This window comes from Amphiura filiformis, chromosome 7 (genome assembly GCF_039555335.1).
Source record: "Amphiura filiformis chromosome 7, Afil_fr2py, whole genome shotgun sequence".
NCBI classification, from domain to species: domain Eukaryota; kingdom Metazoa; phylum Echinodermata; class Ophiuroidea; order Amphilepidida; family Amphiuridae; genus Amphiura; species Amphiura filiformis.
Genome location: NC_092634.1, coordinates 17,277,312 through 17,304,024, shown reverse-complemented (window position 1 = coordinate 17,304,024; position 26,713 = coordinate 17,277,312). Strand labels below are relative to the sequence as shown.

Here is a 26,713-nt window from a genome sequence, read left to right as displayed (position 1 = left end):
CACGTCTTGTTTGAACTACAAATAATCCAGGTCTAGTTGTGTTTGAAGTATTAAGTAATAAGAAATACACGCAGGCACGAATCCTATTCCGCCCATGCATACTAATATATGGGCTTAATGTTTAATCAAGAGCATACGTTCTAGATAACTGAAATAATCAAGGAGAAATAAATTATTAATCATCGGGAATTGGATTTTAGTGAAAAAAGGTTACTTTAGATTTTAAATTGAGTAATTACAATACACTTTATGTGTATATTGTGAACTAATTGGGGAGCTTTTAAGTCATGAATACTGCTTTCTCGCTATATCATGTCTGTTGCCTTTAAGACAAATTAGGTTTTTGGAGATTACAATATTTATATCTTACGAGGGATATTCATACGTAGAGGTATGGTCATGCGTCATGTGCGTCTTGAATTCGCCACCCAAAACAGGGGGCGATGTTACGTTTTTCCAAAGTCGACTCAAATTAAATGATGATATCTCTGCCAAGCAAGAAGTTATTTTCATGCTTTTGGTCTCATTTTATTGCTAAATAAAATGCATTTTCAACCATGTAAAAAGAAGAAATTCTTTTTAATAGCCTTTTTAATACTGACACTGTGCTTCCTTCCAATGCACATTCAGAACAGTTCTTAGCTTGCGAGTGTAACAGCCATCCAGACCCTTTGCAAGTTTAGGGGTGCTGGTCCATGCTTCGCATCCATAAAGCAGCACCAACTCCACTGTTACAGCAAAGATTCGAAGTTTGAAACTCCTGGTAAGAGTTGACTTCCAGTTTTCTTAACTTTACTGCACGCCCTCCATGCTGCTGCTTTACCAACAGCTATCACACTAATATAGATATATTTTTAGAATCTTTATTCAGATAAATTATACATTTGTGTGAAAATTGAGGGCGCTGTTTATATATATATTGAATTTAACTGTTATAAGTTATTCCATACATTTCATGATCAAAAGTTTTTTTGAAAATATCCTTGATATTTGTCTTTTTTTAAAAATTCTAATACCACTATACAAGTAGTGTCTACCCCAAGTAAAGATGCAAATAGCGCCATCATTGTTCAACTTTACATTAAAATGACCACAGTTTTACATGCCATCAAGTATTTGAGCGTTTTATTGCACAGGAACAATCTGTCGGGAGGAGGAGAGGTAATCCTCCTTAGTAAGAAACGGGTTATTGCGGATTTCCGACCTGTGTTTCTCCTATAGTCTTCACCAGACAGAAAGTGATATCAATCTGCATTGTTACTTGTAGTATTGCGTGTGCTGTACCTCTAACGGAGCTTTGACTTATTTGTAAAGCCAGTGTATCAAATATATTTGATTTAAAAACAAAATAATTATATATTTTAATTCTACTTGATTGATGATAGGGTTATTTAGCCAAGTCAAAGATCCATCATTAGTCTTAAATATTTAACCGTCCTAAAGTCAGACAACATTAGCATCCGTGATCCGTCAGTCTTACGTTGAAAAGTACATGTTGTCTGAAATTTGAAAACATAATCCGGATACATGACATAATGAAATGCCCAGTAAATAAATCAAATGCAAGTCATGGCAATTTGCTTCGGATTTCGTTAGATATCCCATCATCAATGGATGTTAAAGACAGAAAACTAAACCGGTCACTGTAATCTTTAAAAATATTCTGGTACATAAGCTAGATTATGGACGAACTGTAAAAAGCATTTTCCTCAATCGATTAATTCAAAAGTCACTTAAGCTAGGACGTAACTGACTTTAATTTAAATTTCAATAGGCTAATTGGTCTTAATTTTATCTGTATTCTCATTTTTCCACTAAACGTGGATACTCTCCATTGGCGGCATATTCTTCTTGCGCCCCCCCCCGTAAGAACACAGCTTACAAAAATATCCACTTTTGCGTTTGCAAAATTGGTTGATTTCCTCCACCCCCCCCCTCGAAATTCACTCTCTCTCCATGAACCAAGAACTACCCCCGCCCGAGAAAAATTCCCATAAATATGTAGATATTTATATGGCGCTTTGTGCCGTAAACAGCATCAAAGCGCTTTACATTTATGCCACCGTCATTAGAATATGTCGGAAAAACGTTCGCTGCCTACAAATGGCGCAGGTTTCATCAGTACAACCCTAACGGCTTCCCATTGCATCAGGGTGGAGAGAGACAAGCGAGGCAAAGCGCCTTGCCCAAGGGCGCATCACGGTGCACCGTGATGGTGGGACGAAGATCTAAGGGTAATTAAATGTGCTGTGCTGAAAGTTAGTTTAAACGTGTTAAAATGGTTTATCACCAGCACGTATGAGCTTGCATCCGAAACAGTAGGATTCTAGATCGATGAAGACATCGATGAAATATATAGTGTGGATGTTTTCCTTGTTTAATAATTGTGAAGTGGTTGACTTGTACAAAATGTCAGAAAAACCTTTTTCCAGACTAACTAACCTGTTTCTTCGTAATCCTTAAAGTCCCTGGCATATAACCAATTTTTTTTGTTCCCAAAACAAAATATTGTCCCATGGGTGGGGGAAAGGTCATAAATCTTTCCATTGGGAACCAATATCTTCTCTAAACGTCACATAATTACGGCATTGTCTCTTAGATTAAATTAGTACGTAATTTTGCTTAAACATGTCATGTGCCCATATATTGTGTCCTATTTGTAGGATTCATTCTCACACTTATATTGCTGAAAGTATTACTACTGTTATCAGGCAAACGTGTTGTAGGTCAAAAATATATAATATTAGTTGTTGCCATTCTTTGCCAATTTGATAGAGATGAAATCACGTTGCTGTGATTTGTTTCTCTATCTGGCTCATTTCAAATGCGTTAAATTTCCGGTATAATATATCTTTCTGGCAGGAGTAGGAGATAGAAAGAGATGAAATAAATCAGAATTGAGAATTGCTGGTTTTAATCTGATTTTGCTTGCAGTAGAAATAGCAGTATAAAGATTATAAAAAAAATGACATATAACAGTAGCATCTGGTTTTGTTAAGTGGTTTCTAATAAACGTTTATCTCATACCAACCAGGGATGCTCAGAGGAAGGTTTATCATCCGCGAAAAAGATATGTCGATTGCGCTACTTGTCGCAAGTAATTATGTTTCAAATGTTACAATCTATTACATTATGAACACTTTATTTGATTTCCCATAAAATAAAAATACGATCATTCGCAATTAAGAGCTCTGCAAAACTATTAATATTTCAAGAAATTACTTTAAATGCTAAATATGAGTGATTAAAACAATTCTGTTTGCAACAGTCATAAAAACAAGTTCCATTCGAGATTCACCCATAGTATGATTGATTTCCATCAACAGCCCCTTTGGCTAGTATTACATGCGGGCTATTATGAATTAAAAAAGACAAAACATTTGGATGATCAAGTGTGGCTTTCTTGGCTGTTTTTTGGCCAGCAAAAAGTACAATTGTGATTATTTAGATAATAGAAGCACGATATAGAATGTAACAATAAAACGGATAATACGAATTGTAATAGAGAATTTATTATCAATCCAAATGGCACGTCTTCATCTATCCAAATACTTTCTACGCAGCGGTGTCATATCAGAACGTGATAATAATTTTCAAAAATGTATGCCCCAATTATATCCAACGTTTAGATCGATATTTAAGATCGACGAAGTAACAGGAAAGATACTTGCCCTCTGCGCACTTCTTTCCTGTTCACACCTGTTGTTCTCTTGTCATAAAAAGAAAATGGCACTCTCTGATAATTTGATATACAGGCCCTCTTAAGGCGTCAAATATCGCTCTATTTATCTTTCATTTTCCACCCTAGATTTATATATTATTTATGCTTAGAATGAGATTAAAATATAGAATAGAAAAGCAATATATATTAGGAGTGAGTATCCATGGTAGATGTTGGATCAATTTCTATAAGGATTTTGTCATTTTGTGTAGTCCTCTAAAACCTATAACTTGGAACTGGGAATTTTTGGCTATCGAACTTTACCTACTTCTTATGCCTACATTTGCTGGTTTTGCCCCCCCCCCCCTGCATATTGTCTATTCTGTATTTTACTTGTTTCCCCACATCAAGTTGGTGTTCCTTGCTCGTTTTCTTTCCTGTTGTTCATATTCAAGGTATCCTCTTGTATCATTTATTGATCCTTGATGTGTTTTGTGTCCTTGTTCGTTGGATTCACCATTACCCACTCTTTCTATAACAAACCTTAAAACACGCTTAAAATGATAGCTTTAGCACCAGTCACGGTCACACCACCCTACGCCATCAAATTATATTTGGTTACGCTTAATAAAACAAGAAAACTCCTTTGTCATTTTGAACGTTTGCAAATCAGTAGATCATTACATTGACCCGTGAAGTAGCTAATGATCTTTAGTTAAATGAGAGGTGTATAAGACAAGCGTAATGGCAGATAAATCTAACATCTCTGCAATTTAGTCTTAACTGAAATAATTATAATTCGTAAGCTTGGTTTTTGTGGTCATTCAATTCCAGCCTTAAACTAATGCATATGAACTACAAAGTGTGCCAGTTGTATTATAAGTTCAGACTTATATCATTAGTTCCAAGACCCTTGTGTCTTGGCCTCCCTATTTTGTGGAAGAGGATCATTATAGGTCTTGCCAATACGATTGTAACAGGCAAGCTATGTTTCATTGCAATCTCACCTAGGTGAGTAAATCACAATACTAACTAGGATTTTATATGACATTGAATGTTGTTTTTTGTTTTTTTACGACATGGCATAACTGCATGGGCATTAACAGCAGAGACAAAAAATCATTTAGAAGCTGCTGACGAGGAAGCACACAGAAAGCGATTAACCTCCCTGCTGAAGCTGGCCGTCGATCTATGGCTGGAATTTGGGCAGGAAGAGAATTCCATAATTGGGATGTAGATGGTAGAAATAATCTTTCATGGCTGACAAGGTTTGATCTTGGGACTTCCACTGCTAGGTCATGGAATCTCACAGACCATTGCAACCTGGGGTCATGGACATGGATGTCTGGCATCAGCTGGCATAATTGTCCTTGTAGAACATACGATGGATGAGGGTGGCTGCTCCAACTGCCCTGCGGTGGCTCAATGGCTGAATACGATGATCTTCATACTCATTCATTGGCAGCCCAATGACATGTAACAACCTGCATATAGTTCTAACTCCTTTTAACTCCTTTTAATACTTCCTGCATTTCAGTGTTTTAGGGTGCCTGAAACTGACACCCCCTTCAAATGGGAGTGGCGACAACGGTGGTTATTTAAGCGAATAATGGTAGAACATGTTTTCCTTATATGTTACTTGTGAAATAATATCGAAAGGTAGACATAGGCCTACTGATTTGACTTGATATTTCAGTATGAAAACCGTATCATTGCAAAGGATGATGTATCTGCCCTGGACATTTATTTGAAGAAGACCCGAGGAACTGCTTACAAACACAATTTTACGATGCGGATTGCTATCGATCGGGCTTGACCCAATTTGTTTTTTGGCCCCAGTGTTGCTTTTAAATAAAATAAAAACAGCCGCCAACCAGCCGCCGACGGCAGCATTAAATTGGTCAGTGGTTTAACTAATCCACTTTGCTTGCAATGGATACGTGAGACATTTGAGTAGAATTAAAAACTTTTGTTGAAACTATATATTTAAAGAAGTTGAAAGCAATTTCTTTCTCATGGCCTTTAGATGCATCACCAATACGAATGTTGTTGTGCAACGATGTTATTATCATCATATTTGATTGACTTCGAGGCAAGTAAATCATAAACTCTTCGAACTGGACAATGTTTTCAATGGAACTAAGTAAATGGTAAGCAAAGTTGCAGCTTTTATTAATAACTTTCATAAGGTTAAAATCCCTAACTTGAATCGTGAAAAGCCTAATTGACATTTTTATTGTGCATGTGTGCCTCGTGGACAAAAATTAAATTGGGTATCGCAGTAAGAAGACTCATAAAAACTAAATGGTACCGGCGATTCACTTCATTTTTTCACAAAAGGTAACTATTGAGTATATGTTATTTATAGAAACTTACACGTAAATATTGATTCTTTGCCCTGTTGCACTTTTTGACTCATCCTGTAGAAGATAATTAAACCCACTTTATCCACTTGCAATGTGTATTTTTGTCTACCCAGCAGAAATCAAACAGAAATAACCAATAACTAAGAACGTGTAGAGTGTCTGACCACAAGAAGATGAATTCCCTAAGGCATTTTGGCAACCTCTTACTCGTCCATACATGGTGTTTTATATCACTGCATTACAATGTACAGATGTGAAGAGCGATGCGTAAGAGATATGGCTGTCACTTTGAAGGTGTTAGTTTAATATTGCTTTATTTCTACACCATAGGTTTTAGATTGGATATAATTCAAATATGTGATGCGATCAAGCAAAATCAGTCGGAACTAGGAAATATTGATTTTGAGATATAACCAAACAAAGGAAATATTTCCTTTTGTTTCCTTTTGTTTTGGGAAATCTTTAATTGCTCATATCATTGGAACTGGTTGTTCAATTTCAATAAGGTTTTCTCCAAAGTGCAGATTTGTACATGCTTTTTACTCTCATGTAAGAAACTGAAAATTTAATATTTCCGAGTTCCGACTGATTTTGCTTGATCGCATCACATATAGGTACATCTATATAATTATTTTGACCACGCAAAAGAAGCAGCAATGAAAGTCTGTCTGGCAATTAATTTTTCAGGAACTTGTAACATCTAGTGTGTTAGATTAATTATAATGAAGTAAATTGGACTCCCATATTGATTTCACGGCATGGGTGAGAAACATGTTGGAAAATGTACACATATTAAAATTGTAAATCTTAATAACAAAGAATGTAAATTATTCGTAGGTGCTAGAACATTAGTCTAGGTCACGGGCGGGTACCGGTGTTTGATTCTTAGATGGATGATTGTCAATTATGCCACATTTTTGTTTGAAACGTTTGCACAAGCTATCGCGATGATGCTATGATACCAAAATAATCTACCTACAGAGGAGGCTTAAAGGCATTCCTACAATGCACTATGATTAGGAAATTTGATCAATATAACCTAATTTTAAAGGCAAAGTCCCCATTGCCACACACACAAAATGGTAATTTTAAAACTGCAGCCAACGAGCTAATAGTTGAGACTTAGGAATGATATGTGATTTTCTTACAGAAAACATTCTTAATGTCCCACTGCATTAATTTTATTCCTAAGTCTCGATGTTTTGAATGTTAAATAATAGGATGAAAACACCAGATATTTGCACACAATCCCAATGCAAGGTATGATCAACTGTACCACATGTGTACAAAAGCCAGACATACAAGGTCAGAAACCCCATTGGGTTGTGGGAATGTCTTTAAACATCCTCTGATCTACCTACTGCCTGCTGTCTATCATCCAACCAGTGGACGTGGTAGGTTATTCATGAGTGTATATTAAATTTCAAGCATTTTGATATGGGGAAACAAGACCCCAGACAAAAACACAGACAAAATACAGGGGGTAAGAAACAACAAATGTAGCAAAAAAAATTCCCATGCACAAATGGAATGAAGAGTTCCTGCAAAGACTTCAAGAATCTAGTAAATAACAAAGTGCTTCATTTCTTCACCATTTATCATGATTCATTTCATCACTATTTTTGGAGGATCAAAATTCTACTGTTTGACAAGATACTGACTGTACACACTGTATTATTTATAAAACAATAAAAGAGATCATAGCAAAAAAGTATATATTCAGTGGAGTCATTTACCTCCTGGCTAACAGAAAAACTTTAATTGGTTTCCTCAAATAGTTCGGGCTCAAACGCTATGCTCAATTAACTAAATCGCCTTAAGGGATGTGGCTATAGGAACAAAGACCAAACAAACATATTCTTGTTTACGCCGTAATATTGTAGTATTTCAACCATTTTACAACTTCAGCTGTGTAACTTGCAAAAATTCCCGCTAAAAAGTGGTTCTTTGAATTTTTAAAATACATTAAAAATCGCATTGGACTTTTCGTACTGATTATACTATAATGATTACCTGCCTATAATGTTCTGATCACACTATAGACTGGGATTATATGTGACCTCATTGCCAGGCAATTTGTTCCTATTGTTCCTTGTCTGGAAAAATTCAGGGACCGTGCTTTTAAATAACCCGCCAGAACACAATAAGGCCATTGACCTGTGTAGTGGTCATACGTTGTTCATTCGACCATAAAAGATTTCTAGTCCCTCAGCAACTCATTAAAAATGCGTTGCATCAGGTCAGGGATTCTATTATAATAATTCTAATCCTTTCTTTGAGGTGAATAGATAAAAGAGAGTTCTTGAAAAACAGGTGTGATGTTGTAGATAATATATTATCATCAAAGTTGCTGGCATATAGGACATTTCGTGGAAGTGGCGCTTATTATATATTTCTTGTAAACACAATCTAATGTGGTACTCGCTACATGGAGAAAGTCGGTCTGCAAATGTCCAGTGCATGAAGCTATATAGTAGAGATATTATAGCTTCATGTTCAGTGTAAATCAATTAAAATATTATAGCTGGATATCAAAAAATCGTGATGCATTCCTTCTTGTTATGGACGATATTAATTTTGATATTATTGTGACAAAATCCATCCCCTTCTCAATTGATTAGGCTCCAGTCTTAGGCTTTCTTTTCTAAAAATAAATCATAGGGCCTAAAGGCAATTAAATATGGGCTAAACCCATATTCGGTATGCGGAAAGTTTTCATAGTCATCTATTACCTATACCAGGGGTCCGCAAATAGCGTGGCTTCCCGAGTGGCGCGAGACGCCGTTTAGATTTAAAATAAATAAATAAATAAATAAATAAATAAATAAATAAATAAATAAATTCCCATGTTCTCCGTGTAAAGACAGGCTAAAATAGTGCAAAATATTGCACCAAATGGCGTAATTTGCACCTCAAATTAAAAAAACCAAAACGATAACTTCACAGGGGGGCACCCCTCTGACTCCCCGGCCGTGCTAAAGCACCGCGAAAGCTGCTTCGCAGCCATTGAGTGGCGCTTTTCAGTCTTTTATTTCATGTGGCGCTTCGGGGGCGCTTCAACAAACTTATTTGAGGAAGCCTGACCTATACCAGTTTTCACCCCGGTGTGGCAGTGACGTCAACGCGTTGAAGCAGCTGTTTCGCTCGCGCATCTATGCGGCGTCTTTAAGCGCGTGCGAGTGTACACCAGCGCTTTGATCGAACGCTAGGGAGTGTAATGAAATTCATACAGTGCTGATGTCACTGCCATATCAGTAGCCTGAATCCTTCTGGCCTCTAATGACGGCGTCTTTTATTTACCCACAATCCGTCACGTTGCCTTATTCACCAACAGCACAACCCGATGACCGTGCGTAGTTGTTGAAAAACTGAAGGATCCAATCTACCACATCAGGGTAAAAATGGTATAGCTTATCGCAAACCAGCCAAATTTGTATATGTTTGAATAGCTATAGAATACCCGTGAATATAGTGTCAGAAATTGTAGAAAAAAGGACAGCTGTCCTCTCAGTGGAAAGTGCTTATCTCAAGCTATAGTTTACAAAGCCACAGTAAACTCAGACAATGAATCAATGCAATATATTGGATTAGCAGGCGGTACATTTAAGGAAAGGTACAACAACCACACTAAGTCTTTTCGGCTAGAAAAATACAAAAAGGAGACAGAACTATCGAAATATGTTTGGGGGCTTAAACACAAAGATGAAAAGTTCAACATCAGTTGGGATATAGTTCAAAAATCCAACACCAAAATGAGAAAATCAGGAATTTGTAACCTTTGTTTAGAAGAAAAAATGGCAATCTTAAACTCAAAAATGAGTAATCCAAGAATCTCGCTCAACAAAAGAAGTGAGCTGATAAGTAAATGTCGTCATAGCCGTGTTAAGAAAAGTAATGTTTTATATGGTATGTTTAGGCCTATTCATTTTCTCCATAACCTATGTCACCACCTACCGTTGTGCGTCATACTCGCGCCAGGTGTGTTTTTCGACACCGCGTGCACGCGTTGCTAGGTTACGGAGTTTTTGGCAAGGCCTTTGATCATCGTGTTTTTCAATTTTAATTTATTCACCTGATGATCGCTTTGGCGTGAAACACAGTGTTGTGAAATGTATTAATATCTGTGTCTATATTTTTTTTTTATGTATATATATATATATATATAACTTGAGCTGTCAAACTGAGAAGTTAATGCTACAGGTTGCCAAGGGTGTATTATGTGTTATGTCATTCATTCAAAGCTTACATCGTTGACTCTATAGACTCTACAGGGGTGGATCGTATTATGTTTGTGGGAGTTTTTGCAGTAAAGCGTTGTTCAGATTTCGTGCTTGGTTTTCTTGTTGATCTTGTTACATTCAATCAGTTCGAATGTAACTAATCATACGTATTTATTCGCATTTTCAATAATCTGGTATCATGTTATTCTATCTACAAGTATTCTAACAAAATGGATCAAGCTGTAACATCGTATTCTTTTCTTTAAAACTAAACCGAACAAACACATAACAACAATAACAACAACAACAACCTTTGCATCAGCAATAACGATAATAATGAAAATGGCAACGACCGACAACTATACATCAGACAATGTGCTCTTTTGGCATCTTTTCGAAAAGTTTTAATTAATTTTGAAAGACTTTCAAAATTCATGTTGTTCGGTTAACTCATTTTATGGAATCTTGCTCTAGCAGGAAAAGGGCTTACAATTGGTATATTTGTTGGGTAAAGAATGAACAAATAAAGCATTGAACACAATGTTCACATAGCTTAACATCAATATTTTCCTGAAGCTGGTTCCTAAAACATGTACTACGGGTTGTCATGTTGGTATTGTATCTTGACGTTAATTCCATTAAATCTGTTATAAACCCAAGTATGGGTTGACGACTACTCATTGTTTCATGTAGCTGTATTGACAGTAAAACTTTGGTTTCCAAGATTGAGCAACATGACATTAAGAATGTTTACCGTTACAAACGTTCTAATACTCCACTCCGCTCGAATGTCACTCGAATATTGCAATACATTTCAAGTACAAAAACAATCCTGTGTGTCGTTCGTTGAAATTTACATAACATCAATGTAACTTCTGCCGCAAATTAGTCATCATAATACTAAATAAATATTTCAATGCTCGTCGTTATGCTTGCCATTTATTCAAACAATTACCCGGTACTAAACCTATGTTCTCAGAGGCAATGTTTCTTAACTAAATTATTTGCATGTAAGAAGGTTTAATTTAAAATGATTTCTTTAAGCGTTATCTTTATTCTAGTTGCTTGAAATGTGAAAATATGTTGATGTTCCTTTAACATGCAAACAATCATATCCACTCGTCAAAAGTACCACAATACTCTTGGTGATGTAACTTTGTCGCACTATTCACAATCCTTCCCCTGACAGATTTTTCCCGATGTGCTAACCCACTCAAATAAGCTCCCAAATAACCCAAATAACCTGAGCAAATCGTACATCCCTTGCGCCCACGGAGAATATTTGACCTACCCAAAGTAGGTTAGTCAATCAGGCTTCGCGGTAGGGGAGTTAGTGTTTGTGAGACACATGGATATATATTTTTTTTTACTCTTTGGTCTTATTTAGCCAAAAATCCGGCAAAAATCGCGTGTTTTTACGATTTTAAAGCCAAAAACTTGTATTTTGGGTATAGCTACGAAATTCTCATTTTGCGACGTCATAACGCCATCATCTGCAAGAGTATTTGGTAAATTGTATGAAAAATCAATAGTTAGGCCATGTTTTTCCAATATTTTAGAACGTTCACTTTTTTGAGCCAACCTATATATGTATGTGAGCCGTGTAGCTTTCACGCAACTGAAATAAATAGCAAAAGAAATCGAGAGTTTCGTTTGGCTATATAATAACTCAAAAGTAATGTTATCAACAAACGAACACTTTTATTTAATCATAATAATAACATTACTCTCGTACGACTATACAACAGGAATAAATATATCTCTATACTTTTGTTTTACAGCAATCTCGTTCCTATGTCTATCATGAAAAAGGGAAAACACCCGCAGTAGTTCAATGTACGGATAACAAGCTTTTTCTTTGAACAGATTTCTACTTCAATCTCCCTTTATCCCCCTTATATCTCCTTACTTGTCTCATTATTTTCACAGATGCCAATTGTCTATTGTTATGTTAGCACTTTCAGTATATCTTAACTAACTTTTGAAATTACATTTAAGTAAAAAATATACATTTTCTTTAAAACACTTCAATAAAATTAATTTCAGACCGGTAGTGGCTCCTTAATGACTTTAGACACCTGTTGAAACTGGGTAGTAATAATGCATGAGTGCAAGTGTCGTCTCCGTCTTCGTAATTTGTGGGAGAAGAGGCATTTTGAGCTGAAATTGGTTTTTAGCCGCTATGACACCTGTGTGATCTTCGACACTACGAATGACATTGGTCAGCGTCTAATATTGAGTGCCAGAGCAATGCTAATAGATAGAAATCAGCAGTGATTCACGACTTTAAAATAAAGAAAATCGAGCTCGACCTTATCAGGCTGATTGAAGTGTCTTATCAGGTTGATTAAAGTGTCTTTATGCTCTATATCCCATTGATCTACAGTGGAAATTTCAATTGAATGAACACAGCCAGACGTAGCGTGACGATTTGTTGCGTACACTGCGCGATGCACGCCAGCGTGTGCAATGCGTGAGTAACGCGGAAGTGAATCCAACCATGCCAACGCTCTCGTGATTGTATCCAAGGTCATGCGTTCGCGTTGTAGTTTGAAATACGTGATATACGATTGCGGTTGGACCGAGTTCAGCTGCTGAAAGATGTGTTCATTCAATTGGAATTCTTACTGTACATGCTGTATCGAAACGATTGGCTTCCATCACTTTTGCGTTTATATTGAAAAGTCTGCTTATTCCAAATTATTGGTCTTCTTGAAATGGACAGAATTAATTTATAGTTTGTCTTTGTGACATATTGAAACATTAATCTATAAATATGTTGGATCTTGTTTCATGTTGTATTTATACGTACCAGTCTTGCCCATACATCAACGGAAACTAACGGGTACCTATCATTTTGATATAGCCTGTATAAACATTTGGAACACCGGAAACTAATGGGTACCAATCATTTTGATATAGCCTGTATAAAAAATTGGAAAGGGGAATATTCACAGGAATTGGCATTTGCAGGCACGATGCTCTGTTGGTCTGTTTGGGTTTTCAACATCATACCCAAAAAAGTGTTTTCAAATAATGTGATAGTAAAACCTTTTTCCAATCGTGGTCAGAGAAAACCATGCTTACAGTTTTTAGAAGATCTACTCTATGATTAGCTATCATTGAATTACTAGGCCTATGTAAAAATAAACACATCAAACCGGTCACCCAGTTAAGTTAACCTGCTTTTTAAAGAGTGGGGCACATACGTTTCTTCCCAAAAATGATTTGCATTCATGCATTTTCATGTTTAAAACTCCGATTTTTAAAATGAACAGGACAGCTATTAGGTGTACATGTATGGTCTTGTAGATTTACTTCGCACAATATAATAATAACTGTGCCAGGAATGAAATAGTCCATTCCGTGTATAATACAAGGAATTAATTTTGTGGAGAGATTGTCATGGTGGATATCAGCAAGCCAAAGCACAAGGAATAAAAGCAGTTAATATGGTAAAAGTTTCAATTTGGTGCTACGTGTATCTCATTAAATGAGGTACACGTAGCACCCAATTGAGGTACCTATGAATACGACCTTCATGCCCATTTTACACTGTAACTCAGAATACAATTGAGGACATTTACGGCTCATTCGTGCTATACGGTCACATATGTCATCCCCTAATTTGATTTTGATCTCTTTGATCTCTTTAATTCCACGTATCGTACGTGACAATAATCATATACCGTAAACGTTCGCCTAATGGCGCTATGGAGTGCATGGAAATGAGAGAGCGCCATCCCTGTTAAAGCCGACTATTATCACTGATCATTAAGGGTACCTGTAGTTAAAGGGTGAAACCTATCGACACATTATTATGAACAAGATCGAACAAACTTGTTCATGATAATGCGGTAATCATTCACCTGATACGTTGTGGCCCAGTGAGCAGAGCATTAGACTATAGTGCGAGGATAAAGAGAACTTGTGGAGAAGATTGATGGTTCGAATCTCATGCAGTAATTTCTGACAGATTATGATGTCTGTCAAATTTTTTTTTTCTGATTTGAGGAAATTTTATTCTCTATTTTATCTTTAACATTGTTTATATAATTTTATTATTTTATCTTGTATATGTCTTTTTTCATGCTTTGTTTTTATCGTTTCATTTTAATCAAATGTTGTAATGAACCTGTTTGATTGTATAAGCATTTGTTATGTGTGTGAGACGAACTGTCGTGTGCGACAAGTCTTTCAATTCGCGCGAGTGTCCTTGCCTACGCATCAGAGGTCATAAGAGGTATATCATTTTATTCGAAGGGGGGGGGGTCCAAATATACGGGGGTCATAAAGTCTTGGAAAAAATAATAGGAGGGGGTCATAAAATGTTTTATGACCAAAATGTAGGGAGTCACACGATGACCACAGAAAGTGTGTTATTTTATTCAAAAAGACTGATTTCAATACAATTTTGGGGTTTGGGATCATAAAATTTTTGTTGCCGAAATAGGGGTGCGCAATTTTATTGACGCAGACTTTTTGTAAATTTGGGACCCCCTTCCGAAAAAAATGATAGCCCTCTAAGAGGATTCAAAAGATAACCTCTGCCCCAATAATCCCTAGCTATATTGTTTGAAACTGTTCCACGGAGGATGTATCATAATAAGCTCAGTCTTCAATTGATATAAATAAAATTTGAATGAGTGAACGAACAAAATCATACAACGACCAACTGAATAGAGGCTGTGCATATGACGTATCATCCCGTAAATATGGCGGACTACTCAAATGCATTCAACAAAAGCATGATTGCATCTACCGCGATAGTTTGTCTCACACACATAACAAAATGCACTACGATCAAATAGGTTGATGACAATATTTGATTGAATGGACTGCACTGCGCCATGATAACGGGGAAGAAACCGGTTCAAATCCTTTGTTTGGAGCCAATCGATAAACGCAAGGCCTCCATAGCTATCATTGAATACTGGCTAGGATTCCACAGCACAATGAGAACATGTTATAAGGCGCTTTGGAAGGCACACAATACCCCAATGGCTTTCCATATTATGTGCACTCAACAACTATTCAGTATCGAAGCCCGGTATCGAAGTTACGTAATGTTACTATGTCAACGGGATCACGCGCTTAATAATGAACCACGATCGAAACAATCAGTACAGAAAAAAGGCATACCAAAATAGCGTGATCGTAATGATCGCTATACAAACAGTGCTTGGTTCTGATACCATCACGGAGTTACGTAACTACTTCGTGGTCTGATAGTTACATGATCAATGGTCTGATCTACTTGGGTTCGATCCTTTTAATAAAAGAAAAAATAGGTGATCATTTATAATGCATAAATGAATAAAGCAATGTAGTTACACAATTTGAAACATTGAGGCCGTTCTATTTTTCAAAGGTCATTTAACTGTTAAATGTAGTGGAATATATCACGCATTGATAGGTAGCAGGTGGAGCAAATTTGGCAGCGGTTTTTGTTGCCGTTTGTTCGCAGTGCCTATTTATCTAAAAAAATAAGAAAATTAAAATTAAAAAATCACAATATTCATTTGTAAAATGGGAACAAAATCCAAAAACATTTCTTGACCCTTCTTCACATAAAAGTGGAAGCAGAAATCAAGATTCGAACAAGTACCATTCACCATTCAAGGCGCACCCTCTACCGACTGAGCTAACGGGTCAGACAATAGCAGGGTATAATTTTCAACTGAAGAATATTAAAAAAATATGAAGAAATTACAATGTTATAAAAAGATTTACCAAAAGGTATAACGTATGAATCGATTTACAAATTAAGTCAAATGGCACTTTGAGAAAGAATACCCGAAGAAACCCCAAAACATCTGCTGCTCTAGCAACTAACCTAGTGACCTAAAGTATTGGGTCATGTCACGATATTTTTTCTGAGGCATTATGTCCAGGTTGCTCAATTTAACATACACGTATCCTTAATGCTGTTGAGATTTTACAAGGATGGCGCTCTCACATTTATAAGAATCCAAAAGCGCCATTAGGCGAACGTTTACGGTATTAGATTAATCAGATAATCTAGGGTGTTGCCCGGGGTTGCTTTTAAGCAAGAGGTTAATAATAGTGATTGTTATCGTGGATTATGTTTTCCACGAGTTAGCTTTTGCCAAATATCAGTTCTGATTCGATTTTGATCTCCTTGATCTCATCAGAAAACAGAACACGTCTATCACGCATAATGAGAAATTGAGTAAGATCAAAGTTATACACTCCAGAGCGTTGGTGTCATGACCGGCACATATCATACAGAACAGCTGTGAATCAGGCCAGTGGCAAACTAATGTGGGAAATTGACACGGACATCGAGATTAATTATATATACAAATAATATAAAATAAGATAAATCATTGACTTGTCTTCCCTGAATCACTTGAATATTCGCGCAATTGATTTTTAAGCGAATGAAGTATTCGGGATTCCTGGCAAGAATTAAAATCAAAATTATACCCCCTCATCGGCAATGAGTTGACAATAATTATCGAGATATTATTCTTGACATGGTCATATTATTCATTTATAAGTATCTTGCAATTGGTAATTTTCGCTATTTTAACATTCCAATAGACCTTTTCAAACCAACTTTTAACGATTCATTCCGATTAAAAACGAAGCATGATATCATCGGCCTCTTCAGCATCTTGTGCAGTGCGAAGTTCCAATGTATGACAGGCAGCATATAATAAACCACAATTACAGTGAACCACAATGAGCTGTATTTAGGGTCGATCTTAGTACCTGAGTACCAAGTCCAGTAAGATACACCACTTATCTCTCGAGGGTCAAAAGCGTCAAAGTGGCGCACTTAATATCACACCTTCGTATTATAGATCCATTGTCATGATCATCACCTCAGATTAAATAGAGCAAGGATCACACGCTCTCTCTTAATCATAGATAGCACACACACAATGCGTGGTGGTTTCACGGCATCTTGAAACAATCTTATTAATTCACCTTTAGCGTTTAATAAAGACATGGCAATAAGAGATAGTAAGCTTCCTTCACTGTCAGGTATGAATTAAATTTCCAATATAGATATACATCTTGTTACCATCAGATAAATCGATGAGGTGATGGTGATAGTGACTTTAATAGGTTTTCCACAATGTTAAATTTTTATCACTTCTGAAATTGCAAGGATCAATCTTATAAATTGATTTCGGTGACAGGGGCTGCATTATTTAGCTGTTGCCTTTTTGTGGAGAAAATAAATTAAAAGTAACAGAATAACTTAAAGGAAATTAATTGCATAGAATGCTTCTTTTGTAAAAAGAGAAACCAAACGATTATTTCAATGCTAAGATGCTCTTCCGCAAATTTCGCACTAAGAGATTTGGCCGCCAACAATTATCATGCTCAAATTGATATAACAAGAAATAATAAATCAGGTTTGCATTGAAAGCAGTTCATGGGTACGAAATATGACACACGTAGTTTTTTTTAAATATGCAACATGTTATAGCATACTTAGTTTTCATTTTAGGATAATTGCTATGATGTTAATCTTTTTATCACGGAGAGTGCATTGACCGCTTACGCGTTCTTTAAATTTGCAGACGCGCATTTCTCAAATGAGATATTAATCATGTTAATCAAATGGTCGGAATAAAATTGATTCTAAATTTTAATGAATAATCTGAGATTCTGTTACTTATTACACGACTAATTTGGCAGTGTAATTTTGGTGATGTTGACATGGCCGTTTAAACAGCTGTACTTGTCCTTATAAAATTAAATTTGCAAGCGAGCCCCGATCCAAGCCTTTCCTATAAAAACAACTTATTGTTGTTGTTTTTTGTGTGTCTATTGAAAAGGTGTATTGCAATGTAATGTAGTTTCAGAAAACACAGCAGGTCTATTCCATCAACACAATTCCCACATATGTAGCAGAACCGCAAGCCCAGCTGATAAATACATGTACAAAATGGATCAAGATGTATCAAAGTCTATCACATTTTACATTGCAACATAACCTCACAAAAATTTATGGACGTTTAATATTTTTAATTTAGAATCAAAGCCAAATCAACTTTTTATACTAGTCTGTTCAAATGCAATGCCATTCACATTCTTCCTTTTTGTTGTCAATCGCGGATGAGAAACAAGTGTGTTTTTATAGCAAAATCTGAAATTTGCAGAGCACAAGAATGTTAATAAGTATAAAAAACACAATTTTTGGTCGAGCAGTCGAGCAGTTCTTTAATTATTTTGTTTGCTTTTGTTATCTTAAAGCATCCACATGATATATGCCATACACTACCGCGTCCTACTTAACTAAATGTAACGTATCATCACTTGTAGCAGACTCGAATTCTGATTTAAAGTAACCTCTTTGACCCTTATTTTATCTCGTTTTCTGTTGCTCATGTTTTAAACATGACAAATAATTACATGTCTCAGTTATAACTATTTCAATCAATCTGTTCCTCAGTAAACGAGTGTCGTTCACATATGTTTGAACTTTGGAAATCTAAAAACAATATTAAAAAGGGAATAGGGCATACCCCGAACAAGGATTAAAGAGGATGGAGATCAGTTTCCGGAATTTCCGGTTCTTTTATTTTCTTTTTGTTTTGCCAGTGTTATGTGTACCATCTCTGGTGTGTTCTTTTATATCTTAAATATTACCAGAGAATGAGTAAATATACTACTAGAAAGAATACTGCAGTGAAATTATAATCATCTTTAATACACGGTTGTTTGATGTACACCAGGCACAAAACGAAACTCGTCAGTTATATTCATCCTTGCTGTTCAATAACTTGATAATTTTGGATTATTCGGAAATATACATTTTGTTAATTGGATATTTCTTTCTTATTTGACACCATGTTCGTAAACATTGAGCAAGAATTGACCAAGATATGCGCCTCAAACTCTCAAACCCCAAAATGAAAAGTTGCAATTTTAACGATTCAATTGTGCCTGTTACACTGTGTGCTTTATTGATTGGCCCGGGGTGCTCGTGTGTAATACAACGATGTGTTCCCATTGAAAATCGTTGAAAATGCAACTTTTGATTTTGGGGTTTGAGGCTTTGGAGGCGCATATCTTGGTCAATTTTTGTTCGTTTTTCACGAACAGGGTGTCAAATGAGAAAGCAAAGTCCAATTAACAAAATGTATATTTCAGAATAATCCAAAATTATCAAGTTATTGAACAGCAAGGATGAATATAACTGACGAGTTACTTTTTGTGCCTGGTGTATATAGTTATTATTAAGTAAATGTAAACTATAGGTGGCGGTATTTATCATAAATCATATTTCTTAATTTGCAAGGGGTAGGTAATCAATACTACCATTAAAACAGGTGAAATAGCTGAACGAGCAATAAAGACATTTTAAAAACATATTTCATCAAAAAGTAAAAGGAATTATTAGTATTAAAAGCCTAAAAGAGTAATTTCCCGTATCTAAATAGTGCCACCAATCTTGTCATAAATAAATATATTTTATATACGAAAAAGCTTTAAAAAATGCTGTGAAAAGGAATAATGTTGTAAATAAGGGGAAATTAAAGTTGAAAATGACTCAAAAGTATCAGCACTGTCTATGCTTTTATATAGTCATGGAATTAGATATTTTGGGTTTCTTTTTTCAGGATTGCCCGTCTAGTCTTAATTAAAAGTAAGACCAGAAAGGTTCCTTGGTACCCTAATCTTAACCGTAACTTACTTCCAGCCCTAACTAACCCTAACCCTAAACCTAAACCTAACCCCAACTCTAACTTATGGATTAACCAATCTTATTTCCGGACTTGCAAATATTAATTTTGTCAAATGAGGTCTGGTTTCCCACAACTTATAGCTAAAAGATGGAACCTTCACATATGTAAACACTGGTTTAAAACTCAATTTGAAATATCACCACATTTGTTTGAACCCGCTTTTTGTGGGACACCCTGTATATCAAGATAACAACATATCTTGCTCAATACTCAAAATTTCACATTATTGTCCAATCTAAAACCGTGAGAATGAGACAAATATTGTAGAATGTGTAGAAGGAGAAATTGGTTTGCTTAAGATATTGATCATAATCGACACTGTGTAATAGATATTCTTGGCAAACATTGGAACACGGTAGATATGATCAGGATTCTTTACACATCAACGTTTTCTATCGATTTCCTTCGTCTGATAATTTACACGGACATTTAGCCGATCAGGTGCCCTGAACTTTAGTAATCTGATAAGGATAAGTCCGTTAATTTTACTTGCGATGTCAATATATTTGACAGTAGATTTATAGAGAACCAGGTTTATGTCATTTTATTCTTGATTCGACAACAAGCTGTCAACTCATGTATTATGCTCTTTGTAGCTCCACCAATGTGTATAGGTAATATCATAAATTGTGGAATAACAAAATACTATCATCAATACTTTTAATCGGAGGTATTTTGTTCATAATGTCGATGGATACATTGGGCCTTATCCAGTTTTGTAATTACATGTATTTGAGTTCTGTTTGGGGGTTCCTGGTTTGCAGGTAAGGTTGCGAACCAAAACGCATTTAAGATGTTTGGTTTTTGCACGTGGGTGGCAAATTCTTTCATATGATTGGTTAGCTGTGATGCAATCTGCCCAGAAAATAAAATCTACAGAACATACGATTGCGCTGTACAAGCGAAACATTAGATTTAATGGAGCTCAGAAAGTGGAAACGTGAAAGACACACCACATTTTAAATGTTTATATCATATACGCGAAGCACTATTACATGACTTTTAACGTACGGGTGATATGCATCCTTTAAAGCTAGTACTTTTGCAACAACATCACACATCAGTTAAGATTGTGATATCTTCAAAGGCTCTTTCCACTTAATATGTCTTTAATGGGTTTGTCATCACGCTTATATTTTCGCGACACTTCTGATAAACATTTGCACTGGTTTTGAAATTTGGCATCCGGGTCTTTTGGGACACTATTGCACTTGATTTCATCATATTCGTGTCTGATCTCAATAGAAGAGGTTTATTCTGTGGGCATCTTGACGTCATTCGTTGATGCCTAATTTCATTATGTATTCAACAGAGCATAGAAGACTGGCTAACAATCATGATGGTCATCCCGATTGTGTGGGATGAATTTGCAAGTGTTTTTGAGAGAATAAGGCGGGTAATTACTAATTTCCCACGCCTGAAGAATTTACACTTCACGCATGCCATGAAAAAGTTCCTTCGCCTTGAAACATATGGAACCTGCACGTGGTGACAGAGGTGACATGAAAGCACAGACGCGCTATATGAGCACTAATTTAATTCAGGACTGATTGAGCACAACTTAAGGGTAGATTCGGTATTGTTGGTCGAAGCAGCCAAGAAAAACGATTTTTATTATCTATAAAAATCAATATATTATTGAAAAATAACACTTTGATGTTTTGCAAACGTTCATTCTACAAATCATATACTTTGAAAACTTGCTGGATTTATTGTTGTTAATGAGTTAATGTACCTTTTACAAAAGAGTTGTCTATAGATACATATTTGATTTCTGTTTGGTGTTCCTGATGTTCCAGTCAGGTTAGCTCAATCGTTAAGGCGTTCGACTATGGTGCGAGAGGTTGTGGTTTCGAACCCTGGCGGTGCCTAGTACGCTCACACGGAAAAATTGAGTTAGCTTGAAATTCCCCTGTACAAGGAACTTACTGCTAATTTGTCTCGCTGTAACCCGTACGAAACTCGGGGAGCTGATCCTGGTTGCGAAGGTTATTTGTGGAATGTCTAGGGTGTGCGCTCTTATAGCAGCAAAGTCCCTGATTTGTTGTTTAATGGTTTATGGAATGATGTGGGGGCCGTAGTGGTCAGCGACAACCTGTTAAGTGTGCTGAGGCCTTTGGATCAACGTCTAGCGCACTATAAATCACTACGCTTTTTTTTTCAGCCCTCTTTACAATATAACTCAAGAACCACAAGACCTACCAAAGTATATCTGTAATATTTGACTTTTTCTACACACTCGCTATGAAATGGTCAATGCAATTTTTGCCAAAGCTCACTACCATTCGCAAGATGCTGTAAACTACCAAATCGCAAAATAGTGTCTAACCTTAAATCAACGTAGTAAACAACAATTATCTTTACCATTAGCGCAAAGGGACAGTAATGCGGTGTGTGGGCACTTAAGACGGTAAAAAAGCTTGCCCGTTTATCTTCCCAAACGCACTTATCAGTAAATAAGCTTAACTTGTAAGTATACATACTAACATTTGTTTTTGGAAAAAGTAAAAGCTCCTTTTGCCACTGATCCTGTGTCATATACTGGGGTATTCAAAAACGTGGCTTTGTTACATTTTGATGTGCAGCTTGGATTTCAAAACACTGTCTCTTGAGTATTCCTTCACTTAGAAGATTCAATTAGGTCTTAAATTGAGGCTAATTTATTCTATATTACTAATGTTTTTATCCTGTTTAAAAATATTTTAAATTATTTTCTTATGACGTTTGGCATGAAATGTGCCAAGGGTGGCTGAGGATTAGGGGGAGGAGGATTAGGGGGAGGGATTCATATCGTAAAATTGATTTAAAACCTCATTAAAAATTTGAATCTAGTAAAAAAAAGTCTAAATGAACTCCCAGACATCTAAACCAAGTAAATAAATACAAAAGTTCATTTAAAAGACCAATACTTGCTCAGAATGATTGTAAATGTGGAAAAAAGAGGGTGGGGTTACATCCTCCCTACTTTGTGATTGTTTTTGCCTGCACTCTCTCATTTTTAACCGATTTCCAAAAAAAGGTGTCAAAATGCTCAGGAGGATGAACCGCATAAAATGAGATGTGTAGGTTAAATGTTTGAACCATTTCATTTTTTTACTATGTAACACAAAGGTACCCAAGGTTTTGACACAGGACCCACTCTGCGTTTGTCCCGGTGATCTACATCCCCCCATATAAATCGAGGGTCTTAAGTTTCTTCAAAGATTACTTCAAAATCCAGACTGCCATGTAAAATATTCATGTAGCGTTCTTTGTCAACTTTATGCACATCAAACATTCATATTTCGTATCAAGTTATTGAGATTAAGTTTCGTCGGCTTGGAACAAACTGCTCTAAACTGGTCACTTTACGTAGAAAAAGGATTATATGTAGCACCCCGTGCACCACGGTCGTGGTCACTTTGACTGAGGACTGAGTTTTGTTGCACAAAGAAGGTTGGAATCAGGTAGTGTAAATGACCTTTTAAGAATATGATTTTCAGCTTAATTAAATAAACAAACAAAAAAATGAATGACAAGAATCTCAAACACACTTCAACGCTACTTTATACGTTATGATTCGTAACGGGGCGGCAAAGTCATTATATAAACACGTTGACCTCATCTATTATTATCCATAATTTATCTTAACAAAAAGTAACTAACGCTGAATCAGGCATCAGTGGCCTGGAAAAGTATATTTATTTACAACACGTGACCTTTGAAAGATCCGTCGAAGACGTATTCATTCGGTGGTATCTATCAGACCAAATTCTCCGTCCATACTTTCTTACCGCTCATTACGTGGTTGATGTGATTGATTGATTGATTGATTATTAACTACTGTGAAACACAATTGTGTTAATGATCGGTCTTTATGCCCTTTGCATAATATCGTGATGAGACTTGCTCTGGTGTTGAATAAGGATTACATTATTTTCAATCATAAAACTTTTTTGGATAACATTGCACTTGCATTACCGTATTCTGGTGTGATCTTTTTTCCGTGGGCATGATGACGTCATCCTGATTTCATTATGTATTCAACAACGCATTGAGGATTGGCTAACAATCTTGAGGGTCATCCTGATCGTGAGAGGGATGAGTTTGCAACTTGGGTGTTGTTGAGAAATTAAGGCGAGTAATTTTCCCCCGCCTGAAGGAATTACACTTCCTGCATTTCCATGAAACAGTTACTGCATCTTGACACATGATTATGGAATCTACACGTGACGAAAGTGCCATGCAAGTACATTCACAATTAGTGGTAATTTAATCCAGGACTATTTGAGCTCAAACTAATTATCTTTACCATTAGAGAAGAAGGTTCTACATGTTCAAACAAATGTTGCCCGTTTAGCTTCGTATAAGCTTACCATGGCATAACTTAATAGCTGGCTGGCAACCCTTTAATTTATTTGAAAGAGTGCCCAGTTTGCCACTCACAACATGTGTCTGCCCTCGGTTGCCTCCTAACATCGAGGGTCTTAAGATTCGCCCAAGATTGCCTCAAAATCCAGACTGCCATGTACAATATTCATATGGCGGTTCTTTGTCAACGGTATGCACATTAAAAATTCATATTTCGTATCATGTTCCTGACGTTAACTTCCCGTCGGCTTTTGGACAAACTGGACTGATCTGGGCACATCGCGTAGTCAAAGAATATTATGTAACACTCGTGCATAATTATATACCATTGGAATCGTGTTGAATATGTGTAATATAATTTGCCGATGAAATCTGAGCTAATTAGCAAACGAAAACAATCAATACGTTCCTGAAGCTGGTTCCATAAAAGAAAAATATGCTCTTTCGGCTGCCATATTGGTATTGTATCTTCTTATTAATTTCATTCAATCTGGGGAGTCTGGGGAGAGCAACTGCGTACAGACTGCTGCTCATGTTGTTGCTTCGACAGTAAAACTTTGGTTCTCAAGGGAGACTAAACATGATATTGAGAGTGTCTGCTGTTACAAAATGTATAATACCCCACTGCGCTCTAATGTCGCTATAATATCGCAATACATTTCAAATATAACAAAACATCTCGTGCTCATCGTTCGTTGAAACTTACCTGACATCAATGAAATTCGAAGCGCAAATTTGTCATCATAATACTAAATAAATATTCTAATGCTCGCTGTTATCTTCGCAATTTATTCAAACAATTACCAGGAAAATATAATATAAATTCTAACAGCTACTCTTTCTAAACTAATTCATTTGCATATAAGGTTTAATTCCTTTGATTAAACTTCATCATATGTTCTACTGCAACAGTTTCGATCCTTGAAATTGAAAGTATGAACATATCAGTAGTGCCTCAAATCATATATTATTGCCAAATATAAATAAGCGGAAGTTGTAGCACAACCCCTTCCCCTGATTTTCCCGCTGCGCTATAATTGAAGACCGAATTAAATTAAAAAACCTTTTAAAGGGTTAAGCAGCGCCAAGGATTTATCATTTAAATATTGGTCCAATGCACTTAAAACCAACCCATAATTATACCAAAATCGCTGAACAGGTACGGTACCCTAAACCCGTGGCCAGGGGCGTAGCAAGCGGGAGGACAGGGTGGACGAAGTCCATAGGCCCCGAGGGTTTAGGGGCCCCGAGCAAAAGCGAAAATAGGAGGAAAAAGGGGGAAAAGAGAAAAAAAACCATGTAACTCTAATTAAGTGCAGTGTATTCTCATTTATATTGACTACTTAATTAACGAAACTAAACACAAAAGTGGTTAGGGTAGTACCAGATCTTGATGGGGGCCCCCTGTAAGATTAATCATATGGCAATTGAGGTTCACTAAAATTCGTTAAAATGATACTCTTCAAATTTATTTCCATATTTGTGATATTACAGAAGCAAGGGGCCCCTAGTATGTAGGAAAATGTATGAAAATTATTCCATGCATGTGCAAAATAATAAATAACGATTTAGTACATTGTCTTAATCACCTCCTAAATTTTTTCCATTGGGGACGTCCCCCACCCTCTAAAAATCTTAATAGAAGAAAAAGTTAAGCAATAATAATGTCCTGTTCATCTTCCTTTTTGGCACTTAAAACATCGTGCGTTGGGCCCAAATAGGTAAAAGTGTAAAATTTTGCGCGAAACTGGCCCTTTCAAATAGCAAAACACACCAATTTGGGGACAAAAGAGTCTGAAATTTTTCGCGCGCTTCTCGCGCACAAGAAATATCAAAAATAAGTCCAACAAAAAATGTTCGTCTCCTGACCACCTACATTTTAATGCTGCCACCGCCACTGGTAATTTGGAGTCAACTATAGCTTTTTGTAAATTATAAGAATATACTTTACGTAAAAACTTTCGAAAAATCTATGATTTATGAAACTGGAAAAACCAATAAAATGACATTTCAGCTTTGAAACAGTGGGCATTTTTAAAAGCATTTTTGACGACAACTTATTAGCATTATTAGTTAGTATGGGTTTAAGATATGGTTGATAAAGGATATGTTAAAAGGGCCCCGGACTTATCCTTGTCCATGGGCCCCCGAGGCTCTTGCTACGCCTCTGCCCGTGGCACATCCCGTATACCTCCAACCAGGGAGACCCTATTTTGTATCGTGTATGATCATGAGAATAATTGAATATTTCCGATAACCTTGCTTTTCCTTGTGTTTATAACACTTTTTAATCAAAGTTTTTTACTCCCGTCCTCTATCAAAGTATAATCATGACATGACATGAACTGGCGGCACGATAAAATAACATTTTCAACCTAGTTTTAG

General features: G+C 36.2%; 1 protein-coding gene across 2 annotated transcripts in view; it reads right to left on the bottom strand.

Annotated features, from left to right (window-relative positions):
* Positions 1-26,713, bottom strand: part of LOC140156816 (uncharacterized) — a 188,488-nt gene that overhangs the window by 85,080 nt on the left and 76,695 nt on the right. The gene's annotated exons all lie outside the window — the stretch shown is intronic.